Source organism: Tiliqua scincoides, chromosome 3 (assembly GCF_035046505.1).
Source record: "Tiliqua scincoides isolate rTilSci1 chromosome 3, rTilSci1.hap2, whole genome shotgun sequence".
Lineage (NCBI taxonomy): Eukaryota > Metazoa > Chordata > Lepidosauria > Squamata > Scincidae > Tiliqua > Tiliqua scincoides.
The window spans coordinates 47,588,677-47,612,073 of record NC_089823.1 but is presented as its reverse complement, the minus strand read 5'-3'; positions in this window follow the sequence as shown (position 1 = coordinate 47,612,073).

Sequence of the window (23,397 nt, the reverse complement as noted above, 5' to 3'; positions counted from 1 at the left end):
CCCAGTGTACACCAGATGAGCTAAGTTCCATGCTGAGTGGCACGGGGGCAGTGGAAGCTGGGGGAAGGGGGAAGATGGGGTGAAACAGGGTGGGGAGGGCATCAATGGGGGCAGCAGGGTGAGTGGATCAGGCCCAGAAGGGAGCGGGATCAGCAGCAGAGGCTTGCACCGCATCCTATCCCCCCCTCCTGGGCCTGATCCACCAATATGGGTGCACGCAGACTTGAGCCAACCATATGGCTTGCACAGGTGCAAGCAGACCTGTTACACAGGCTAGGGCTTTCCCCGCAGCAGGGGGACAAATATCCCCTTACCTCACAGAGACCTCCAGCCTGCAAAATTTCCTCACAGGATGCAGTGCAATCGGCAGTGGCCCTGCTGCGCAGGAATTTGCACTGGCTTGGACTGTATGTATGTGTGTCTTGCTTATTCCATACTAAAAGCAAGGATGGGGTTATATGTCATTTTATCATGCTTTGTGTATGATCCTTATCTCTCAGACTGAATGACAGTATCCTTAACAATGTTGTTCATGTATTCATTGAAGACAGCTGGGGGGTTTTTGTTTTTGTTGCTGTCTTCTGGCCCTCACTGTAGGATTCCCTATACCTGGAGACTTACCTAAGCCTGCGTACCTTCTTGAGGTCTTCATTCTTTAGATCGTTATCAGTTCTCCACTTCTCTCCTTTGCAGTGACAAATGGTGCTGTATACCAGCTAAGACACTGAGCTATGAATCAGGACTTCCTCAGTTTAATGATTGCCATGAGCCATGGTTTAATGAGCTCACTATATGGCCCTGATACAAAACGCACTCTCAGCATCCTCTCCCCAGCTGTAATGCAAAGCCAGTAATACAGCCCAATCCTAAGCCAGCTACCACTGAAGGGTATCTGCGGGGCATGTGCACTGAAGGGCATGTGCAGTGTCGCAAACATGTCGTAAGGCAGGTTGCAACAGTGTGGAGGAAACTGTCTTCAGCAGACAGGTCTGTGTCGGCCTGCCAGTGCCAGATGGAGGCCAGTGCCCTCCAGAGCAGGTAGGCACTACATAGGCTGGCAGAGGAGCGGGAGAAGGGTAGAATGAGAAGGGAGAGAAGGAGCAGGAGGCAGGGCATGAGGAGCAGGCGAATCAAACCAGGGAGAGGAAGACTGGCAGCAGTGGCTACCGCTGTATCCTATTCCCCTTCCTGGGCCCAATTTCCTAACATGGGGTGGCTCAAACTTGCACGAGCAATTTTGCTAACACAAGCCTGAGTAGCCCCATAGCTACTGCTAGGGTTTACCCTGGGGGAAGGGGATGACTGTCCCATTCCCTTGAGGAGATCTCCAGCAGCCTCTCTTTCCCTGCTTTAGGCAGCGGAGGCTGCACTGGTGCCACTGTATTGAAGTACAAGACTTTGGTTAGGATTGGGCTACCCCTTACTTACAGTGGTGATGCAAGGACAGCATGAAGATAATACACAGGAAGCACTATGCACATTCAGTGCTATACAAATGCCAAGTATTATTCGTAAATGGCTTTCTCTCTTCCTTCTTTCTTTTGCTCTCTATGTTCCCATTTTGTAGATTCCTAGACTCCCATTTCTCTCATTGTCTTCATCCTGCTACTTTTCAGCCTCGGCTGTCTCCATTCTTATACTGTACTATATTTGTTCCAGGGTCAGGACCGCTAAATGTCTCTGCTGAAAATCTGTATGAATTTGTTCATTATAAATTCATGCTTTCTTACTTTTTACACATACTTTATTTTTGGCCTGGTAGTCGTTGCTCATCTTCCTTCTCTCATCCTCTGTGTCAGGTCAGCAGGGGAGGATAGCCCTTGCTTTCCCGATAGCAAAGCGGTACGGGAGCGTAGGAAGACAGCACAAGAAGCAGGCGATCCCAAACAGAGCCAAAGAAGCAGACACAGGCTTGTTTGTTGCAGAAGCAGGTATTGGTAAAAGGAGCAGGCAGAAGAGTAGTCAGGCATACGGTCCAGAAGTCAGGGGTACAACAGGTCACAGTCACGAGAAGGCAGTCCAAATCAGTACACAAACCAGCAGCACAGCACGCAGAAACTCCACCACAACAACCCACACCCAGGGGTCTGTGCTTGCCCCATATATACTGGGGCCAGCCAACCAGAGTAAGGCGACCTCATAGTCACAAGACAGTCTTGTGACGCACTCTGATTGGCTGTCCAGTGGTGCATTGCACCACTCCACCATAGCCTACGTGACTCTGCACACGTCTCTCCCCAAGTCACGTGACTCCCACCTGTAACAGGTGCAGCTGATTGCTAATCAGCATACAGTGCTGCTGTTCCTTTAAGTACATTTTATACCAGGCCTGGACATCAAGGCCCCTCCTGCCACATCCTCCCTTATAACAATTCAGGGCCTGGGATGCCAAAGGCCTGACACTTTGTGTATTTGCTACTTTCAGCTTTTTTTCCTTTGATCTTTCCAATTTTTGATCAGCTCCTCTTCATACTTTTGCCCAATATTTTGGTACATTTCTATTATTCTTTCTTAATTTGCTTTCTCATCTTTGCTTGCAATATTTCTTCTACTTTATTTTCCACCTTACCAGATCTTTCCTGCCGAAGACAGGGGGTTGGACTAGATCAGGGATGCCCAAACCAGCAACCAAACCCTGGGGCCACTTGCGGCACTTGAGGACTCCCAATCCGGCCCACAGGGAGTTCCCAGTCTCCAATGAGCCTCTGGCCCTTCGGAGACTTGCTGGAGCCCACACTGGCCCGACACAACTGCTCTCAATGTGACAGCCAACTGTTCGACCTCTTGCGTGAGCTGTGGGACAAGGGCTCCCTCCACTGTTTTTGTTTCACATCTATGATGCAGCAGTGGCAGCAAAGGAAAGGCTGACCTCGCTTCGTGCAAGGTCTTTTATAGGCCTTGTGTTATTGCAAGACCTTCATTCATTCATATAAGTTCCATCTCTAATATATTCATTTAGGTAAACTTATGTAAATTTATTCAAATTTGAAATGTAAATTAATTCATTTTCCCCCCGGCCCCCGACAGTGTCAGAGAGATGATGTGGCCCTCCTGCCAAAAAGTTTGGACACCCCTGGACTAGATGACCTGTTAGGCCCCTTCCAACTCTATGATTCTATGATTACCTTGCCCTGCTCCTCATTTTCTCCAGTTTCTGCCTTGGAAAGCTCTCTCTCTTTTCTTCCATTAACTCACTCTCAGTAGTTAGATAGTTGAACTATTAAGAATGTGAGTTCCATTCTGATTTTCAGTCATCAGCAGAACCAGGATGCTTGAGTCACTATGGGTAAAGCCCTACAGTGGGCACCCAGTGGCACCCCCACCCATCCTGTTAGCATATTGGACATTACTACTGCCACCAGAACTGAAGGTTCAGGGGTTCACCTGGCTAGTTGGGCCCTCTGATGGATGTGGACAGTCCCTGAGACAGTCCCTGATCATCAGTAATTTTTTTTTTTTTACATCTCCCATTCAGTTCTGGTTCAGACTTTAAAAACTGTCTTAGTAACTGCTTCAGACACTTCAATATTATCCTACAAGAAACGTAATTGAATAAGTTCAACAACTGTTCAAGCTCCTTTGCTTGCAATGTAAATCTTTAAAATGAATGTAATGATAAATAATTATCAAGAAAAAAAAAATTCTAAATGTGCTCTCTTTGGACTCTTGAGAGTTCTTTGGCTCATTTATTGTTTTATTTTGCTTTGTAAATCACTTTGGGAACCACTTTTTGTTGAAAAGTATAAATATTATGATACTTCACCACAGTCTATGCTGGGCTGGTTATAGTCTGCAATTTGGGATCTAGCCAAGATTCTGGGAATCCCAGAGATATCACTGTAGGATTCTTGCTGTTCCAAGCAGTGTTGTATTCTGGAGCTGAGCGGGTATAATTTGCTCAAGGCCAAGAACACTGAGATGTTTCTTCAGACTTCTAGACATTGCTTCAAGGGGTCCAATGACAAATGGCACAGTATTGACCTTCTTCTCCCAGAAACACCAAATTCTCAGGTCTTGGTATCTTGTGATCTTGTCATGTTCTTTATCATCAATTCTACTCTCACCTGGGATTGCAATATCAATTGCAAACTTGATTTCTTTCTGTCAACTACTGTTATATCTGGGGTATTATGTTCTAGATATTCAGCTGTCTGTAATCTGAAGTCCTAAAGGATCTTGACTGGTTGTTCTCAGTGATTTTTATAAAGTTTATGATCCCAAAAATTTTGGAGTGAAGGTAAATTATTGTTGTTGATGTTGTTGTGCGCCCCTCATCAGTTGTAAAGCACCACGTACAGAGATAAAGTAATAATGAGTTTGCATTTTTAAGATTTTCTTTTTGCAAACAAAATATATACGAGAGGATAACATTCATGATACAACAGAAAGTCAGATCATTCAACTACTTATTTTGAACTGGTTACTTTTGTGGTGGTGGTGGTTTAGTGATCCAGATTTAGTTTATGTTTGAGGCAACCAAAGTGTTTTTTGTTTTGGGTACAGTGTTGGTTTACCTAAACTGTAACTCAGTGGTTTCCAACCTTTAGGAGCCCGTGGACCACGGAGGCAAAAATTGGAATTGCCGTGGACCACATGCAATGCCAGCTGCGGGCAGTCTGTTCTCCACTGACTGAGGGCAGTCAGGTTGGCCCTCTGGATGGTGAGGGAGGGAAAGGGGAGATAAAAGGAGACTTAGAGATGGCAGAGAAATTAAATGAGTTCTTTGCATCTGTCTTCACGGCTGAAGACCTCGGGCAGATACCGCTGCCCGAACGGCCCCTCCTAACCGAGGAGTTAAGTCAGATAGAGGTTAAAAGAGAAGATGTTTCAGACCTCATTGATAAATTAAAGATCAATAAGTCACCGGGCCCTGATGGCATACACCCAAGGGTTATTAAGGAATTGAAGAATGAAGTTGCAGATCTCTTGGCTAAGGTATGCAACTTGTCCCTCAAAACGGCCACGGTACCAGAAGATTGGAGGATAGCAAATGTCACGCCTATTTTTAAAAAGGGAAAGAGGGGGGACCCGGGAAACTATAGGCCGGTAAGCCTAACATCCATACCGGGTAAGATGGTGGAATGCCTCATCAAAGATAGGATCTCAAAACACATAGACGAACAGGCCTTGCTGAGGGAGAGTCAGCATGGCTTCTGTAAGGGTAAGTCTTGCCTCACAAACCTTATAGAATTCTTTGAAAAGGTCAACAGGCATGTGGATGCGGGAGAACCTGTGGACATTATATATCTGGACTTTCAGAAGGCGTTTGACACGGTCCCTCACCAAAGGCTACTGAAAAAAACTCCACAGTCAGGGAATTAGAGGACAGAGGAATTAGAGGAATTAGAGTTCTCGTGGATTGAGAACTGGTTGGAGGCCAGGAAGCTGAGAGTGGGTGTCAATGGGCAATTTTCACAATGGAGAGAGGTGAAAAGCGGTGTGCCCCAAGGATCTGTCCTGGGACCGGTGCTTTTCAACCTCTTCACAAATGACCTGGAGACAGGGTTGAGCAGTGAAGTGGCTAAGTTTGCAGACCACACCAAACTTTTCCGAGTGGTAAAGACCAGAAGTGATTGTGAGGAACTCCAGAAGGATCTCTCCAGACTGGCAGAATGGGCAGCAAAATGGCAGATGCGCTTCAATGTCAGTAAGTGTAAAGTCATGCACATTGGGGCAAAAAATCAAAACTTTAGATATAGGCTGATGGGTTCTGAGCTGTCTGTGACAGATCAGGAGAAAGATCTTGGGGTGGTGGTGGACAGGTCGATGAAGGTGTCGACCCAATGTGCGGCGGCAGTGAAGAAGGCCAATTCTATGCTTGGGATCATTAGGAAAGGTATTGAGAACAAAACGGTTAGTATTATAACGCCGTTGTACAAATCGATGGTAAGGCCACACCTGGAGTATTGTGTCCAGTTCTGGTCGCCGCATCTCAAAAAAGACATAGTGGAAATGGAAAAGGTGCAAAAGATAGCAACTAAGATGATTACGGGACTGGGGCACCTTCCTTATGAGGAAAGGCTACGGCGTTTGGGCCTTTTCAGCCTAGAAAAGAGACGCTTGAGGGGGGACATGATTGAGATATACAAAATTATGCAGGGGATGGACAGAGTGGATAGGGAGATGCTCTTTACACTCTCACATAATACCAGAACCAGGGGACATCCACTAAAATTGAGTGTTGGGCGGGTTAGGACAGACAAAAGAAAATATTTCTTTACTCAGCGCGTGGTCGGTCTGTGGAACTCCTTGCCACAGGATGTGGTGCTGGCGTCTAGCCTAGACGCCTTTAAAAGGGGATTGGACATGTTTCTGGAGGAAAAATCCATTATGGGGTACAAGCCATGATGTGTATGCGCAACCTCCTGATTTTAGGAATGGGTTAAGTCAGAATGTCAGATGTAGGGGAGAGCACCAGGATGAGGTCTCTTGTTATCTGGTGTGCTCCCTGGGGCATTTGGTGGGCCGCTGTGAGATACAGGAAGCTGGACTAGATGGGCCTATGGCCTGATCCAGTGGGGCTGTTCTTATGTTCTTATGTTCTTATGTTCACTCTCTCTAGTGGTCCATGGGGAAGCATCTCTTAAGTGAGCACTCCCCCATGGACCACCTGCAGCTGGCACTTTGGTGCTGGCTGCAGACAGTCCATTCTCTGCCCCTCTCTGGTGGTCCATGAAGGAGTGCTTGCTTGGCAAGATGCTGGAAGTGATCAAAGGTAATTTTATTCTCGAGACATCGCGGACCACTTTTCAGGGTCTTGTGGACTACCTGTGGTCCACGGACCAGGGGTTGGGAACCAGTGCTGTAACTGAACTAGTTTTAAAATTTAGGTTCTTTCCCCACCCATTCTTGACCTCTTTTTCAAATATCTCATTTTCCAGGAACTATTGCTCTTTGCTAATGATCCCATAGGATTCACATTTGCTGAACTGTTGTCTCAGCATGGAGACCAGACAGTACAGAAGCAATAGCCACACTGCTATAGTACATATGGATGAGGCCTTAGTTCCTAATCGTATCCAACTTTCCAGCACCGGTGCAACTGTAATGCAGCCCCAAGGTAAGGGAACAAATGTTCCCATACCTTGAGAAGGCCTCTGTGACTGCCTCCCCACCACAGGATGCAGTGCATGCCCCATTGGCACAGCTGCACCAGCACTGGAAAATTGGATAGGATTCAGCCCTTAAATCCTAAAACAGAAGCTATTGGATGATGAATATGTTGTTCAGATTCTAACCTTTCCTTTGGAATCACGGGGACACAACAGCTTTTAAGAGTGTTCTATCTTTTTTTTTTGGGGGGGGGGGGGAATGTGTGTTTAAAATCTAGTCCCAAATTGCAAATGTTGTGCAAGTCAGTCCTGCGCTAACTCTGGAAAAAAATAAGTTCTATTTTGTAATGTGAACAGATTGAAAACATAAGGGGACACTATTTGAACTGAATAGACTTCCAAATTGCCCTTGAATATAATGGACATACAGGATTAGAGCAAATTTTTTGTTCATTGTTTTTGGGACTAATAAAATAGAGCATGCCAGGGATTTCTTTAGAGAGGGTGGCTGTCCTACATCTAATGTTTAAGTATAGCAAAGTAAGGGATGCCGACACAATCAATAATCTTTTCCCTTAAAGGGAAGTGAAACTAATTTCAGAGATGTTGTGAATAGCATTATCCTACTTTTTGCTATTTTTTCCCAATAGATGGTAATGTGGTCTCAAAAAGTGATTCCAACTAATTTGTAACAATATAAAAAATGTTAAAGGTTCAACATACCAGCAGGAGGCTTGGAAATTGTGCACTCTGAAACTAAGTTGATTCGCGTCAATGATCTTTGATAAAATTAATAAAACCAAATTTCCTGACTTCTCTTCCTTCTCTTATTGAGAAAAAAAGTTATTCTTTTTTTGGTTACATTTTCAACTGAGCCCAATCCTAACTAGGACTAGGCTGCCCTTTACAACAGCAGAACACACTTCTGTTGTTGTATAGTCATACAATGGTGGCACATGCAGCTCACTGCAGGTGGCCATTTTGAGCCTGCCATCACAAACAGAAGTGGTGTCAAAGGCCTGCTGCCTGCTAACTCCAGCAGTGAAGGTTAGTGGCATCAGGGGCGGAGAGTGGCTGGGGCTGGGTGAAATGGGATGGGGAGAGTGATGGCACCCGCCGGATCCTATCCCCCCTGTCAGCAGCCTCCCTACCCCCTTTCTGTCCTCAGACTTGCAACAGCTAAAGAGCAGGTCTGAGGAAACCTTCTGTAGACAGGGAGGCTTATGGAGGAGTAAAGGGTTTCAAATCCCCTTTTCCCTTTGAAGCCTCCCATTCCTTCCACTGGATACAGCATGCTCCTTTTCGGCATGGCTGCACTAGTGGGGAAGGCTAAGGAAAGGATTGGCCCCTAAACTTGTTTTAAAGGAGTTTATATACAAAATTCAACCAAAATCCTTTGCAAATGAATAGTGGGTAAGGGGCATTTTCAGGCCTTCCCCCCCCCCCCATGACCGTTCTGCTTTTCTGTATTTTAAGTCATGCATTAGTTTTTAGTATTGTTCTTCACCTGGTTTTGATCTCCTGTCCTCTGGGTGGTTAGGGAGCCTGCTGTTAAAGAAGTTCCAGGTTTCCACACTCTCCCACTACCCTCGACTATATACCAAGACTCCGACTTCTGTCAGTACAGCTTTTGCAGGATTATTCTGACATTGTTTATCAAGACATTGGAAACACTTTTCATAGCATTTATCCCACCCAATCCCTGAGGAGCAACAACAATTGGGTTTTGTTCATCAAAAGAACTTTCTGCCCCTTGTTAGCCCCAATATAATTCTTGATTTAAACATGACACACAAACTCTTATATTGCTTTTCAGGAGATGCAAAGGCTTCTATTTTCTTTTTTCTTTCTTAACAAAAGCCAATAGAAATCTGTGTCCAATTAATGGTAAAAGCTAATCCTCTGTAATTGACGATGCTGACAATTTTCACTTTTCTTTGTAATGCCTATAATAACAGCGCAAATGCTTTCTAAAGGCTTTCCAAAACACTATATGATCCAATGGTCAATCAATCTGGATTGACTGATTGATTGTGCCTTCCTACCTCATTCCAAAGAAATATATTGAGCTACAGGAAACTGAAAATCAAATTTGTTGCTTTTTCTTTGTTTTAAACACTCTACATGTCAACAATGCAAGGAACAGGTCCAGTAGGAAATTGTGTGGTTTTCCATTTATTGACCAGTACATCTTAGCATACCATAAAAGCAAGAATGGAAATGGCTCTTAAAGAAATGCAATAAATAAAGAAACAGCTGCTTTTGCTGATCAATATAAGTCTTTATCTTTGCATCATTTTTAAGTTACGTCATCGTTAAGAATGAGAGATCCATTGAGAAAAGACAAAATGCAACTATTATTCAAAACCCAGATTAATAGTGCAATCCTATATATGCCTACTTAGACATTACGTTTAGTTCAGTAGGACTTATTTCCAGGTAAATGTTACAAAGTTGTGGCCTAGGTCTATCCAGAGGCATTGGGAGGCCAGTGTGGTTGGGGCAACCCGTCCCAGGTATGGTGCTCCATTAGAGCAACATGACATGGCCCGGGGATGGCACAATGCTGCCCGTGTCTTCAGCCCTCTCCATGTTGTCAGCAATGAGGGCCACAGCACAAGCAGAGCTTTTTAGTTGGAAGGCCCACCTGGCCACCCCTGCCTCCGACTGTCTTGAGATCAGGGCACTCCAGAAGCAGTTGGAAGTGATGCAATGATGTCATTACATCACCACCAACCTACTCCTGGGTGCAGCAGTCTTGCTTGAGCACCAGGCACCATTGACCCCAAGCCTACTGTTCGTCATGAGTGAGGGAGGTGCCATGCAGCAGGGGGGTGATGCGTCACAGGGGGGTGACACCCACCCAAGTGAAGGCTTCCACTCCATCCATTGCAAGTAGCCTTTTTCCCCACTTTGAAAGACTCTGGCATGGTAGCTGCCATCTACAGATGAACTGCCTACCCTGCTCACCAAAGGGCACCTTTTTGACTGTGTTTTTCCATTTTTCCTGGGAACCCAAAGTCATGCCACCCAGCCTCGCTGAGCAGAATGACAGCATATCCAAGACTACCTAGCAGAGTCAGGAAAGATCTGCACACAGGTCTACACATATTTTGTTGCCTTAAACGTTAGACCTATTCTTAGGTATATTTGGGGTGCTGAATTTAAAAATGGCATCAGTTTTGCTCAAATGACTCAAGTTTTAGGCGTAAGGCATAGCCACCTTATAGGCTGATTCAAGCAGCTTCCTCATGGGAAAGCCATGCTGTCAGCTACCTCATGAGGAAGCTGCCTGAATCAGCATATGAAGTGGCTATGCCATACCTTCAAAACTAGAGCCAATCAGGCAAAACCAATGCCATTTTTGGATTCAGTACCCCAAAAATATCCTACATTCATTCAATCTTTCTTGGCAAAAAAAAAAATGGGAGGTAGGCCTATGTAATATTTCTTCTCCATCTTAAAAACTAAATTCTCCCTCCTAAAGCCCCATTAAAAACATCTGAATCCTTTACTCCTGTTCTCCTTTGCTAAAAGCCTCTCTCTCTGTGTCCTCAGATCTGAGATTTGCACATGCTGTGGCAGACACATGCATATATGTGTGTGCACACATGGGAGCACTGGCCTAACAAGTGGCAAGTAGGAAGCACATGAATGGCACTGGCCATTGCAGTATGAGCCTATTTTCCCCCTCCCCCCCAAAAAAAGGTTTCCCCTAACAGCAAGATCAGGGTAAGGGTTTCACAGTGCAACAGAATTCAAGCTATCAGAAGACAATTTTCACCTCTCTAATGCATGTGAAGCTGAAGCTTACAAAATTGTGGCAGTTTCACTCCAGCCATTGATGTCGGTCTCTTTCTTTTCTAGTCAAATGCCCTGCATGCTGAGGACACAAATTTATTGAAGTTGGTGTAGGTGACATAGTTCACAATAGGTCATTGTTGTCCAATGCCTCATTCAACTTGCTTCTACTGTTTTGGATAGTGAGGTTCCAATTTAAATGAAAGCACCAAGCTGGCAGTATGGGAAGCTTCAGATCTTGGAAGATATCAATTCAGTCCTGTGCTGTCTTGAATGGTTCTTCTGCAATTTTGTACAGTTCTTTTGATCTATGACTCTAATAACACACACACAAAAAAAAAACTAGCAACTGGTGTTAGCTCAATTCAGACTTGGTTGGCAAGTATGAACTTTGTCAGTAATCATTCATTTTAAAAAATGTAAAAAATGAAAAAAAAAAAAACATTTCTGCATGTGCTTGCAAAGGAGGTGACTAGGTAGTTTTGCCCCTAGACTGCCAAACATTGACTGTACATGCTTAGAATCTCATTTTACATTGTGGCTCAGAAAAGAACTCCTGGTGGGGAAATGGCACACAACACTCGTAATACAGCCAAGCATTCCAAGCTAGAAATGTTGAATTCTGAACCAGGTAATTACCAATGTCAGTTCCTGATGCTGCTCACTCCCCAGGAAATCACAGGCTCGGGGGTAAAGGAAAAAAAATTGAGACTTGGTCATTGATTTGGGTGCTCAAGGAGAGTTGTTTGGGTAGCTGCTAGGGCTGTTCCTCTCACTCTTCACCTCAGTTCAACACATGACAGAAGAGGACATAAGATCAAAAAAGTGACCAGGGACAGGGGTAGGACCAGTGGGAGATGATAAAAGATCAGGTAGGTTGATGAGGGAGGCAGAATGGGGCAGGGAGAGGGTGGAGCAGGGCAGAACAGGGGAGGGTATGGGCCTGAGTGAGGCAGGAGGAAGTGGCAGCTGACATGGGCAGCTTGTGCCAGATGCTGTCCCTGTGATAGCAGTTGGCTTGTCCATTTTGTCTCCTTGGAATTGTGCCAACTACAGAGAGGTCCACAAAGACCCTTATGAGACCATGGGATGGCAGAATAGGGTAAGTAGAACTTTGCCCTACTTCTACATGCCTCCTTTGCATGCTGCTTCAGCAGGGCAAGGTGGATAGGATTGGACTCTTCATACCTGTGGCAAATATCCTTCCTGTTACCTGCTTTTTCCATTTTTGGACCTTTCTAATCTTTCTTCCCAGAAGTTTCTGTGATGTTCCAGCATTCTAATAACAACCCAGATAGCCTCCTGTAGTAAGACCTGTCTTTTTTGAATCTATCACCATTATAGAGGGCTCACCTGGCATCCCAGACCAGTACAAAATGGATTTATTGTCACCATAGTTGAACTTTCCCATGGACATAGAGTTGCACTTTGTTGTCACTTCTGGTTTGTTCCTTTGGTGTGCCCATGTGTTAGTGAAAGTGTGAGTGAACTCTTTCGCTGACACATTCCTTCCTTTGAGAAGGCAGGAATCAGGCCCTTTCCCTTTCTCTCCTTGGCAGTGTAAATAACTGAAGAGAGGTAATAACCAGTGATTGTGTATTTTCAGCTTGTCTTTGAAGCTCTGAGCTCTCTGTTCCAAGCTGCCAGCCATGGTCAGTCCTGTTTTGATTTTGATAAGTCATTTGCATTTGAATCTCTGCAACCACCTCCCTGTTTCTTTTATTTTGCCTGTTTTTCACTGTTTTATAAACAGGCTTGTCTCAGGTTATAAAAAAGGGGGATTGTCTCATTTCTCTCAGACTGCTCAGTCCTGCGGTTGGTTGTTTTGGTTTTTTGTGCAATTGGGAATCCTGCAGATTTTAGGAAGCCCTTTATCAATCAGGGAAGGAGGTTTGCAAGTTGGCCTCTCTGTGTCTGCCTTTCCCCCCATTGTGGTAACACTGTAGCAGCAGAGACCTACTGAAATCCTTCCAAACAGTAGGAGAAGCAAAGAATGGGAGGTCTATCTCTAAATACTAGGCATTAAGCCCATGCTCCCATGTGTGCCTTCTTCCAGCACAGTGAAATTTGCAGAATGTTTATATGGTCAATAAAGTTGTGGCCTATTTATAACCCAAGCTCTTTGTGTCATGTCTTATGGGAGGTTTTGCAATGGGGAAATAGCCACAGTTTGCAGAGATCAATTTGATCTATACTAACTCAAACATGATTGCATGCACTCTTGGTTGTAGATCATGTGGCTGGCAATTCCTGAGTTTCGGGGATTTTTTAAAGTCTGTTTCATTTGTGTGGCCTCCCTATCCTTGCTGCACCACCGAGCAGCCACCGGAAGGAAAGGCACTTTTCAAATATATAAATAAAAGTGTGTGTGTGTGTGTGCGTGAGAGAGAGAGAGAGAGAGAGAGAGAGAGAGAGAGAGAGAGGACATAAGTATATTCTTTACATGCTTCATACATTTAAAGAACTGTCACCCATGGGCTCATATCTGTTTATGCTTAGGATGATAAAACTGAAGAGAAACATTATTATCTTGCACATCATAGCTGCCTATTCTTTAGCTGGACGTGGTGTTAATTATAGTTGTGCCCCACCTCGGGGCCTAGGACATTGTAATGTATTTACAAATAATGGGTGCTGAATCGAGCAGGGTCGCTTTTTGAATTTGAATGGTTTTTGTCAATGTTCAGATGTTTTTAATGCAGTTCAAGCATTCTTGGGACTGCACCCAATGTACCAATCACAACTGGGATAACTGCTCCTGGTTTGCACCATAATCTTTGGATTTCACGTTTTAAATCCTGATATTTACTAATTTTTTCATACTCTTTTTCATCACTTCTGCTATCGCCAGGTATTGCTATGTCGATGATGGTCACTTTATTTTTTTCTATCACTGAAATATCTGGTATATTATTCACCAAAACTTTATGGGTTTGTATTCAAAAATACCACAAGATCTTGACTTTCTCATTTTCTGTCACTTTTTCTGGTTTATGCTCCCACCAATTAACTGTTTCAAAGTTGCAATTTCCACATGAATTCCAATGGACATTTGAGTCACAGTATTATGTCTGGATTTATAATCAGTCTGTGCGATCTTCTTGCAGGAACTAAGTATATAGTCAATTGTTTCTTCAGATTCATTGCATAACCTGCATTTTGCATCATTTGATGGTTTCTCAATTCTGGCCTTTATTGCATTTGTTCAAATAGCCTGCTCTTAGGCTGCTAATATTAATGATTCTGTTTCTATCTTTAAGGTTCTAGATGTTAACCATCGCCAAGTTATTTTCATTATCTATTTTGTCTTTGATCTTTTCCATATATTGGCTATGCAGTGCTTAATTCTACAAGCTTTCAGTTCTTGTTTTTATAGCATTTTTGCTGTACTCCTGTTTAGTTTGCTTAACTTTTAAAAGCTCCTGTTCATTACTTCAACAAGTGCTTGTTCTTGACTCTCTTTTACATAATTAGCCAATGCATGTTTCTCTTGCTCCACCGTTTTACTTGCAAAAGCCCTCTGCCACCAAATTTACAAGACAAAAGGTGCAATCCTAACCCCTTATATCAGTGCTTTCCAGCACTGACATAAGGGCAATGCAGCTCTGAGCTAAGGGAACAAACATTCCCTTATTGAGGAGGCCTCCATGAGTGCCACCCAACTGCAGGATGTCCCATTGGCACCGCTATGCCAGTGCTGGAAAGCACTGACATAAGGGGTTAGGATTGTGCCCAAATACAATCAATCTGTATGGATGTGGATGTAAAACATAGTGTATTGTCATAAGTTTGAGTTTTGTGATCCAAAGTACCCAAATCAGCTTGAGTCCAATTAATTATTCCAGCAGTATATCTTATGACCGGTATGGCCTTGCCGTTAATGTCCCCAACTGTGTTTCCATCATTTAGTTTGGATTTCAAAATTTTTCTGACCCTCTCAGTATATTCTTTTTTTGTTTTTTGGTCATCACTTCTTCATGCTTGATGTTATCCTATTGTAAAATGCCAAGATATTTATAGGCATCTTTTTGGTTAGACTTTATCTTTAGGCCATTTGGCATTTCAATGCCATTACTTTCTGTGTTTTTACCTCTCTTCATAGCTAGTGTCGTACATTTTTCTAGGCCAAATTCCACTGACATATTTGTGCTAAATATTCAAACAGTATTTGTTAATGACTAAACTTCTGTTTCTGACTTTCCATAAAGCTTGGGCAGCCCAATCCTATGCTGCCCGGAGCGCAGGGCTGCTGTGCTGCTGAAAATGGTGGCCGCTGCATCCTGAGCACTAACCAGGCAGCACTGGTGGCACCTTGGGAGAAGGGGACTTTTATCCCCTTCCCCGGGTAAGGTGAGTAGCCCTCAATGGGACTACTTGATTCTATGGCAACCCTTGGATTATTATAGAATCAAGAGCCTCCATGTCGGGCGGAGGATCCAACATGGAGGCTCAGGATTCAGTGGAGCAGAGATTCAGTGGAGCAGAGATTCAGTGGAGCAGAGCTGGAAAGCACTGACATAAGGGGTTAGGATTGCACGCTGAATCACCCTGAAAAATACCTTGCTTGACTGTACCAAAGTTTTCATTTCCAACTATCAGTTCTGTTCTCCATTGTTTTATGGCCTTCTGTATAAATGTATTTATGTTTTTACTAACTCTTATTCTTTTCAAGCATTCTATCATTATTATTATTATTGTCATCATAAGCCTCCTCCTCCTTCTCCTCCTCCTGAAATCTGACAATGTGGAGCAAAGTTACCTATTCAATGCACATTGCCCTTTCCTGCTCCCTCATTCTCTTTCTTCCTGATGCCACTAGTGCTGCATGGAGTCTGGTATTCAAGGTTTGATCCTTACATTTTTCTAGGTGATCTGGATGTTAAAACAATTTCAGGATCAAGATAAACTGTTGGCCCAGCAAGCTCACCTGATTGAGCCAGCAAGACCTCAGAGTCAGGCTGGACATCTCAGTCAAGAGTGTTTATTCTTTTGGAGACACCAGCTCCTTCACCACAAATGGGTGAAGTGTTTTCCAATCCTGCTTCTAGGCTCACCTCCTACCTGTAGCTTTCCATTCAGACTACAGAGAGCCACCTCCAGCTGCAGTCTTTGCTGCCTAAACCCTTCTCTCTCCATCTCCACTAATCTTTCCCTTATTCTTCTTTTCTTTCTCTTATCCAAATGCCAAACCCTTTCCTTCCTTAGCTCAGGTTCCTCTGGGAAGCCCAGCTAATTTCCTTATATCTCATTTCTTCTCCATGTTTCCCCCTCTTTGCTCTGCCCTTCTTCCTTCTAAGGAGCTCCTTCCCCTTCTACCTGCTCCATAGTTTGGTGAATATTAGCTATAGATTACCCCTGTCTAGACTGTGTGAGTGAGCTAATTCAGTTTAGACCAAACTGAGGCCTCCCTTTTTGACAGGGGGTTGGACCAGATGACCTCCAAGGCCTATTCCAATGATTCTATGGTACCTGTAAGTAAAATATATCTGGATTATTATCATTCATAGAGGGAATATTTTGTATTCGTTTCTCCCACACACCAACGCACATGAGTCCTGCACATCTGCAATTTGTTTCTGCACTCTTCCAAGCAGGCATTTGTTGAGACACGGTAAGTCAGGGGGCAACTCTCTCAGCCCTTTACAGGCAGGTTGCTAGTAAAGAGCCAAGGGAACCCCATTCACACAAATAACATAATCAGCCTATATCCAGGTGAGATGTGACTTCTGCCACTGACTCAGACAGTGCTGTGTCAGCTGCCTCCATCATACACATACCAAAAAGGGCAGAATGCTCTCATCTCTCTTGGATACCATAGTGGTGTTGGGATCAGCCATGCTGGGCACTGGCCAATAACCACTATCCACCAGAGGTCCCAGTAGGCTGGAACTGACCCATGAACCACAGTACCAGTAGCATTGGAGGCTCTCAAACAACCATCAGGGGACCGGTCAGGGTACCATGGATTCAGCAGGCAAGACTTGTCCCCAGGGTCCCCAACACCCTGCTGCTGACACTATCCTTACTATGTTTATCTACTTCATCAGCCATTACAACTTCCTGCTGAGTTTTCTGGGCTATGAAATACTGAACAATATTGGCTAGAGATAAAGAACAATCTTCATGCTCAGGTATTTTTCATGCTCTTTTTTGGCTTCAGAGTTCACTTTTGCTGAAGACACTGCTTTGTCTGCCCAGGATCAGCTGCGATTGCTACACAAACAACAACCTGATTGATACGCGTTGACTTCTTAATTGTACAGAGGGACCAATTACAGAGCGCTATTAGGATGTACCCTTGTCCCTGTAGAGGCTGGCGCTGGAATCATAGCAAGCCATTTACTATGACAAGTATTCTTCAGGGTTTGGATTAGGTGCTTGAAAATTGTTGAAATAATAAAATATAAATAGGGAGGCACTCCTACCACGTAATTAATGTAATACACTCATACAGGAATGCATAAAACCTGTGCAAGCATCTGTGAGGCTGAGGAAAAAAAGACCCCTGCTGCCAACGTTAAGTAGAGATAGTGCAGGCTAGCCACAGCACAAAGCAGCAGGCTGAAAAGGGTTTAAATTACACATAAAATTATAATCCAGTATCATCCCATCTCATAAATATGAGACAGCCTTATCAACAAGGTGCCAGTATCATTCTTTTATATGCTTCGTTCAAAATAGGAGGGGGTGTGTGTGGGAGAACTTATCCCTTTACGCATGTTCCCTTGTATTTTAAGTAACGTCAGAGATATTATTCTGTCATACAAAGTGAAGAGGATTACCTTCTCTCCAGGTGCTTGGATAGCCCCACAACTGCACTTGCTCAATGGCCTCTCCATAAGAAGATCAGAAGAGCCCTGCTGGATCAGGCCAAAGGCCGGCTAGTCTAGCATAAATCTCTAGAACTCTCTCCTCTAAAGGAAAGGCTGCCCTGAAACTTTCTACCATATAGATAAGTAGAAACAACTGCACAATACTTTGATCTCTTAGAAGAGATCGAGAAATCTGGCTTCAAGTGTAGAATCTGGCCATATAAAATCCTGAAAATTTTGGTTTTAATTTTTACTTAAGATGGAAATTTTAGGGCCCAATCCTACGCTTGTCTAGCACTGCATGGTACAGGGGTATCGAAACAGCTGCCATTGTATCTTGCCGGGTCAGAGAAGCAGCTGGAGGTCTCTTTGGGCGAAGTGCCCAATGGGTTTACCCGGATCTGTGCCAGCTATTTAGCTGGCGCAGAACCAAGGAGGCCTGTGTCAGCTCCATGGGTTTGGAGGGGGGATAGGATTTGGCAGAAGCCTCTGCCGCCATCCCTACCCCCTCACAGATTTAAATTGCCTCCAGGGCCACCCTCCCCTGGCTCAATTTTGCCCCTCCTTGCTCCCCCCTCATCCCCCTGCACTAGAACACCTTCCCGCCACTTGTCTGGAAAACCTACTGCCTCACAATCCTCCTTGTCTCCCACCAGTGCAAAGGTCCCACTCCACGGCATGGGGCTAGCCTGTCCATTGGTACAGCTCATCTGGCAGCTGCTGCAGTGTGCCATTGCTGGGATAGTGTGCCAACCACTGGCACTGCCCTGGCATTGTATTGGGCTGCCCACCTTCAAGTGAAATTATAGGTTCAGAAACCAGCTACAGAGCAGGTTCAAGATGACTCATGGCAGCTGCTAGGGTGTACCCCTGGGCAAAGGAACAATTCTCTTACCCAAGGAGGCCTCAAAATGCTAAAACTCCCCCAAGAGATACCACAGAAGCTTTAGCAAAACTGCATCACTGCAAGGGGAGTTATGCAGGATTGGGCTGTAACTAATGTAAGTTAGGCCCTTGCCCACACATTTCTGAGGGCCAACCTCTGACCCCTCAATATCAGCGGCAGTGGTAGTACCCAATGCACCATCAGGATTGAGCAGGGAGTGCTGCGGATCGATCAGTGTAAGACTTTGCTCCAGGCTCCCAGCAACCTTGCACTGGCACTGCACATATTAAGCAAGGTAGAGTTCAGAACTCAGACCCAGAGTGAGAGTACTCAGGAAAGGTTTCAGCTTGGAGCTGAAGACCTACTTAAGTACACCCAAGGGCCTGAGCAGTCCCAATGGGTCTTGAAGTTCATCTTTTTGAGAGGCCTATCTCCATGACATAGCAAAAACTGTTTTTCTAACTTTCCTTTACTTTTGCTGTGCAACATGGGTGCCCAACCCCGTATCTCCTTAGGGCACACAGACCCCAGATATATATTTCCTTCTATTCATAGTTCAAAATGCCAGAATCCTTATGTTGTTACATTTCAGTTTGTAGGATTGCAGAAAAAAAAGGATGCACAGAACAACCGGATGCAGTCTGAATTCACTACTGCAATTGAGAGTAACCTGCTAATTCATCCACATAATGTTTTCAGATTCCAACTAGTCACTAGCATGCAAAGGAAGACCTCAAGTTCAGATGTCCTCAATTTATTTTCTTATGTCTAACACCATCATTTATTTTAAGAAAATGACACTGGTAGATACAAAATAATCTTCTTTTGGAATGTAAGAGTAAGATGTACAACAGTGGCGTAGCTAATGATCATGTAGCCCAGTACTGAGCTCAGAATGATGCCCCAGAAGTGATGTCACAACTGGAAATTGTGTTTTCATTTTCTGGTTCATTGGCTTTAACTTTTGATAGAATGCAGTTATTCCAGTGTGGTTTGTTTCATTGCATTCTGCATTAAATTACCTTTCCAATGATATATGACATGATGGTATTATTCGTACATACCAAGGTTTTTCACAGTTTAGGCTACTGGTGTCAAGCTCACCTTGTTACCCCCCTAAAACTTGTTGCCCGGTGAAATTGCTACCCTCTACACCCCCTTAGCTATCAGATAATCACTGATGCACGATTATCACATTTGCCTTGACATTTCTCATCTCTTTTGTTTTCCATTATGAACATAGACCTTTTTTATTGGATCTTTTTTATTGAATATGTTGTAGGAAATGATAAAAAGAGGTTCGCTTTGATGGTGTATGCAAAGAACTGACCCACGCTGTGCCTCTTTTCATCGGAAAAATCTAATCTATTATACTTCCCAAGAATCCACTAGTCACATCTCGTAAACAACTTCAGCTGGCTAATATGACAGCATGGCATAAACATGCAGAGCAATCTTTGTTTATTTACAGTTCCTAAAAAGCTTATGAATATTACCCAATCTCCAACACACACACACACACACACACACACACACACACACACACTCTTCCTGGTTTCCTTTGCCTGAGAAAATGGTGTCTAGCAAACTGGGAGTTTGTACAGTACAAAGCTGACACGTTGGCATTCGCTAAAGGAAGGTGGACGTGTCATTTAAGAAAGGTCATTCTCCAGAGGAAATTATTTTCCCTCTGTTATCTTGAATACTATTGTTTAGTTTTCAAACTTTCCGAGGGCATTCAGATTTCAGTTTAATCACAACAGTGCATTCTATTAACTATTTAAAAAAAGAGAGAGAGATAAAGAATGACCTTTCATCAGGCAGAAATTCTAAAGGAGTTGGTGACTGTACGTACGTATTTTTAGCTAGATTCAAAACTGCAATTCTGCATTTTGCTCCGGTTCTCCTCTGGATGGTGAGAATTTCAGGCTACTTGAGAAAATGAATTACTGAATAACTGTTCCAACCAAGCTGTATCTAAATACCATGTGCTTGCTTTCAAATAAATTAAAGTGCAATATCAAAGGAATTTTGCCTGCCTACTACTGTAAGCTTGCATCATTACATTTATCTAGTGGGTCTAGAACCCCAAGATGTCTAAAACCAGTGTCGAGCTCCACTGGAGCCAGAACCCTGATCCAACATGGGACTCTTCGATTCTACGCTGGCTCAAGAGCTGCCGCAGAATCAAATAGCCCCACTGCAGGGCTACTTCCCTTCCCCGGGGAAGGGGACAAAAGTGCCCTTCTCTCGAGGAGGCAGCTGTGGCTTCCTGGGGTACACAAGATACCACAGAAGCAGAGAAGCTGTTTTTGGTGCCACAACAGACCTGTGCTCTGGGCAGCTCAGGATTGGGCTGCCCGTCTGCAGGTTAAAATTCAGGCCATATTGAAATGTGTTTTGGTAGTCTACTACCCAATCCTAATGAACTACTGTTCCAGCAGAACAGGGGTTCCAGCAGTACACACTGTTGTAAAAGCATGTAAATACTTTGTGACAGCATTACCCCCGCACCCGCAAATGAGCACGCAAGACACAGGACCACTTCATTAGAAACTTAGATCTACAGCCGGGCAAACTTATTAACCCATAACCTGAAAGTGTGCAGGTATCTAAGATGGGGGAAATAGCTCAAGCTGTCTACCTCACTTTTTCAAGTGGTATTCCTCTTATATTTAGCAGGGGAAGAGTAACTATCCCTCTTCAGTGTCTTTTTAGTGGCTGTTTGCTGGGGTTCTTCTGCATCTTTTTAGACTGTGAGCCTTTTTGGGACAGGGAGCCATTTAGTTATTTGACTTTGTAGACCGCTTTGTGAACCTTTTGTTGAAAAGCAGTATCTAAATACTGATGATGATGATCTACCTTCCCCAAGAATGTATATTGAGCATATGGGAATAGCACAAGGCACCAGGCAACATTCTGTTAGAGACAGAGCTCCAAGCCTCCTCCTCCGCTCACACAAGTGGGGCAGGGGCAAATGCGGTGGTGTTCAAGGCTTACAAACTTACTGGCTGGCAAGCTGGCAGGAAGGCCAGAATCTTCCCTTGCACACTGGCAGAGTGATTGAACACCTGCCAGACCAGGTAAGTCTGGCACAGGGGTGGGGGAAGGATGGGGAGAGGTGGAACAAGGCAGAGAGGTGGTGATAGGGACAGGGGTGGGCAGATCAAGCCCAGGGGTGGGCAGGATCGGTGATACTGGCTTGCACTGTATCCTTTCCCCCTTCTTGGGCGTGATCTGCCTGCACGGAACTACTCAGACTTGTGCCATCAGTATAGCTGGTGCAAGTCCAAGTTGACCCACAGCAGCTGCTGAGGCTTACCCGGGGCAAGGGGACAAACCTCAAGTTGCCTGGGAGATGAAGTGTAGCCCTCACCGGTGCTGCTGCATCACCACATGGGAATTTAGTTAGGATTGGGCTGTAAGGTATTCCTGGCACATGCCTTCGCTTTCTGGAAGAATGACTGAAGAAGAATAGAAATCTAAGTCATTGCCTTTATAGTTTCTCTCCTGCTTGACTGCCAGATGCACAACCAAATTTAGCTGGAGTATTTGAATTTGAGCTGACAGTCCCATTGAAGCAGTAGGAGGAAACCAGCTGAACTCTAAGTATTCTGTCTTAACTTGCCTGTTGACCAGGCTGCCAGTCCTTATGGCCTTGAAGTTCCAAATGACTCCAGTTGTGTGGATCATGCAGATTATGATCAAATCAACAGGCTGTCCTAGATCAGTGTCATTTATCTGTGTGGTTTGTTGCTGTTTTTTAAGCCGTTCTTTGTTATCTTCTCCGGGCTCAGAAAAAAAAAATATCCCTCTTGCCATTCATTTTTCTTTTTGTTTCCCAAATGTCCTTTCCTCCATAGCAATTACAATGGAAAAATGGGCATATGGCTCTGTCTTTTAACTGCCGCAACAAGCTGCCGCGCCACCTGGCAAGAGAGTAATATGGAGGTACAAACCTTGCTCTTCACCCCCGGAGGCTCAGCAAGTACTATAACAAAGCACCTTCTTAGTGCCTAAATCTTTCAAGGCTGAGGAAAGGGAGTGAAATCTGATTCTAAGCACTGCTGTTAAATACAGCCAGCTAGAGTATATTGCCACTGCGAAAGACCTATGGATCTGACATTTTGCTGAATTACTTTTACATGTGTCAACTTGCTCACTCGGTTTGTCAAAGTAAACAATTGTACCTGCTCAGGGAAGAATGGAGCAATATATATTACAGCCTGAAACATCCATAACATTTAGATCTCTATGGCCAGATGCATAAGAACCCTATTGCCATCATTCTACAGAGTTTTCTATGAACGCAAATAACTATACATTTTCATAACCTACTTGAGAAAATGAACTATATAGATGGTTCCACGTGGGCATGAATGTGCCTTTTTAAAAAATCACAATACAGTATCACCCACTTCTTTTGTGATTCTTCCCCACTAAGACTGGTTACAGATTGGAGGAGATCTACATCAGTTTTTTCAGTATCACAGATTCATGAGTTCACTGACATACTGCCATGTTTTAAAAAAACACACAAACTCTTGATGCATTAAAAAAAAATAATTTTGATTCCCTTCTGCCTAATAATTAGCCACATTCAGCGACAATAAAGTGGCACATTTTGTCTGCATTATGCCACAAATAGATTATAAAAGGTTTCTGCACTTCTGTTTCCATTATCATCTGGTTCACACATCTTAGAAGTGAGAAACTGTATACTGAACTTTTTTTTTTATTAGCATTCACACTGATTTTACCATTGTTATCTAAAAGCCACATTCAAGAAAATATGGAATGGGGAGGCATTAAAAAGAACTGCAGTTAAAGTGACTCTTCTTTTCAG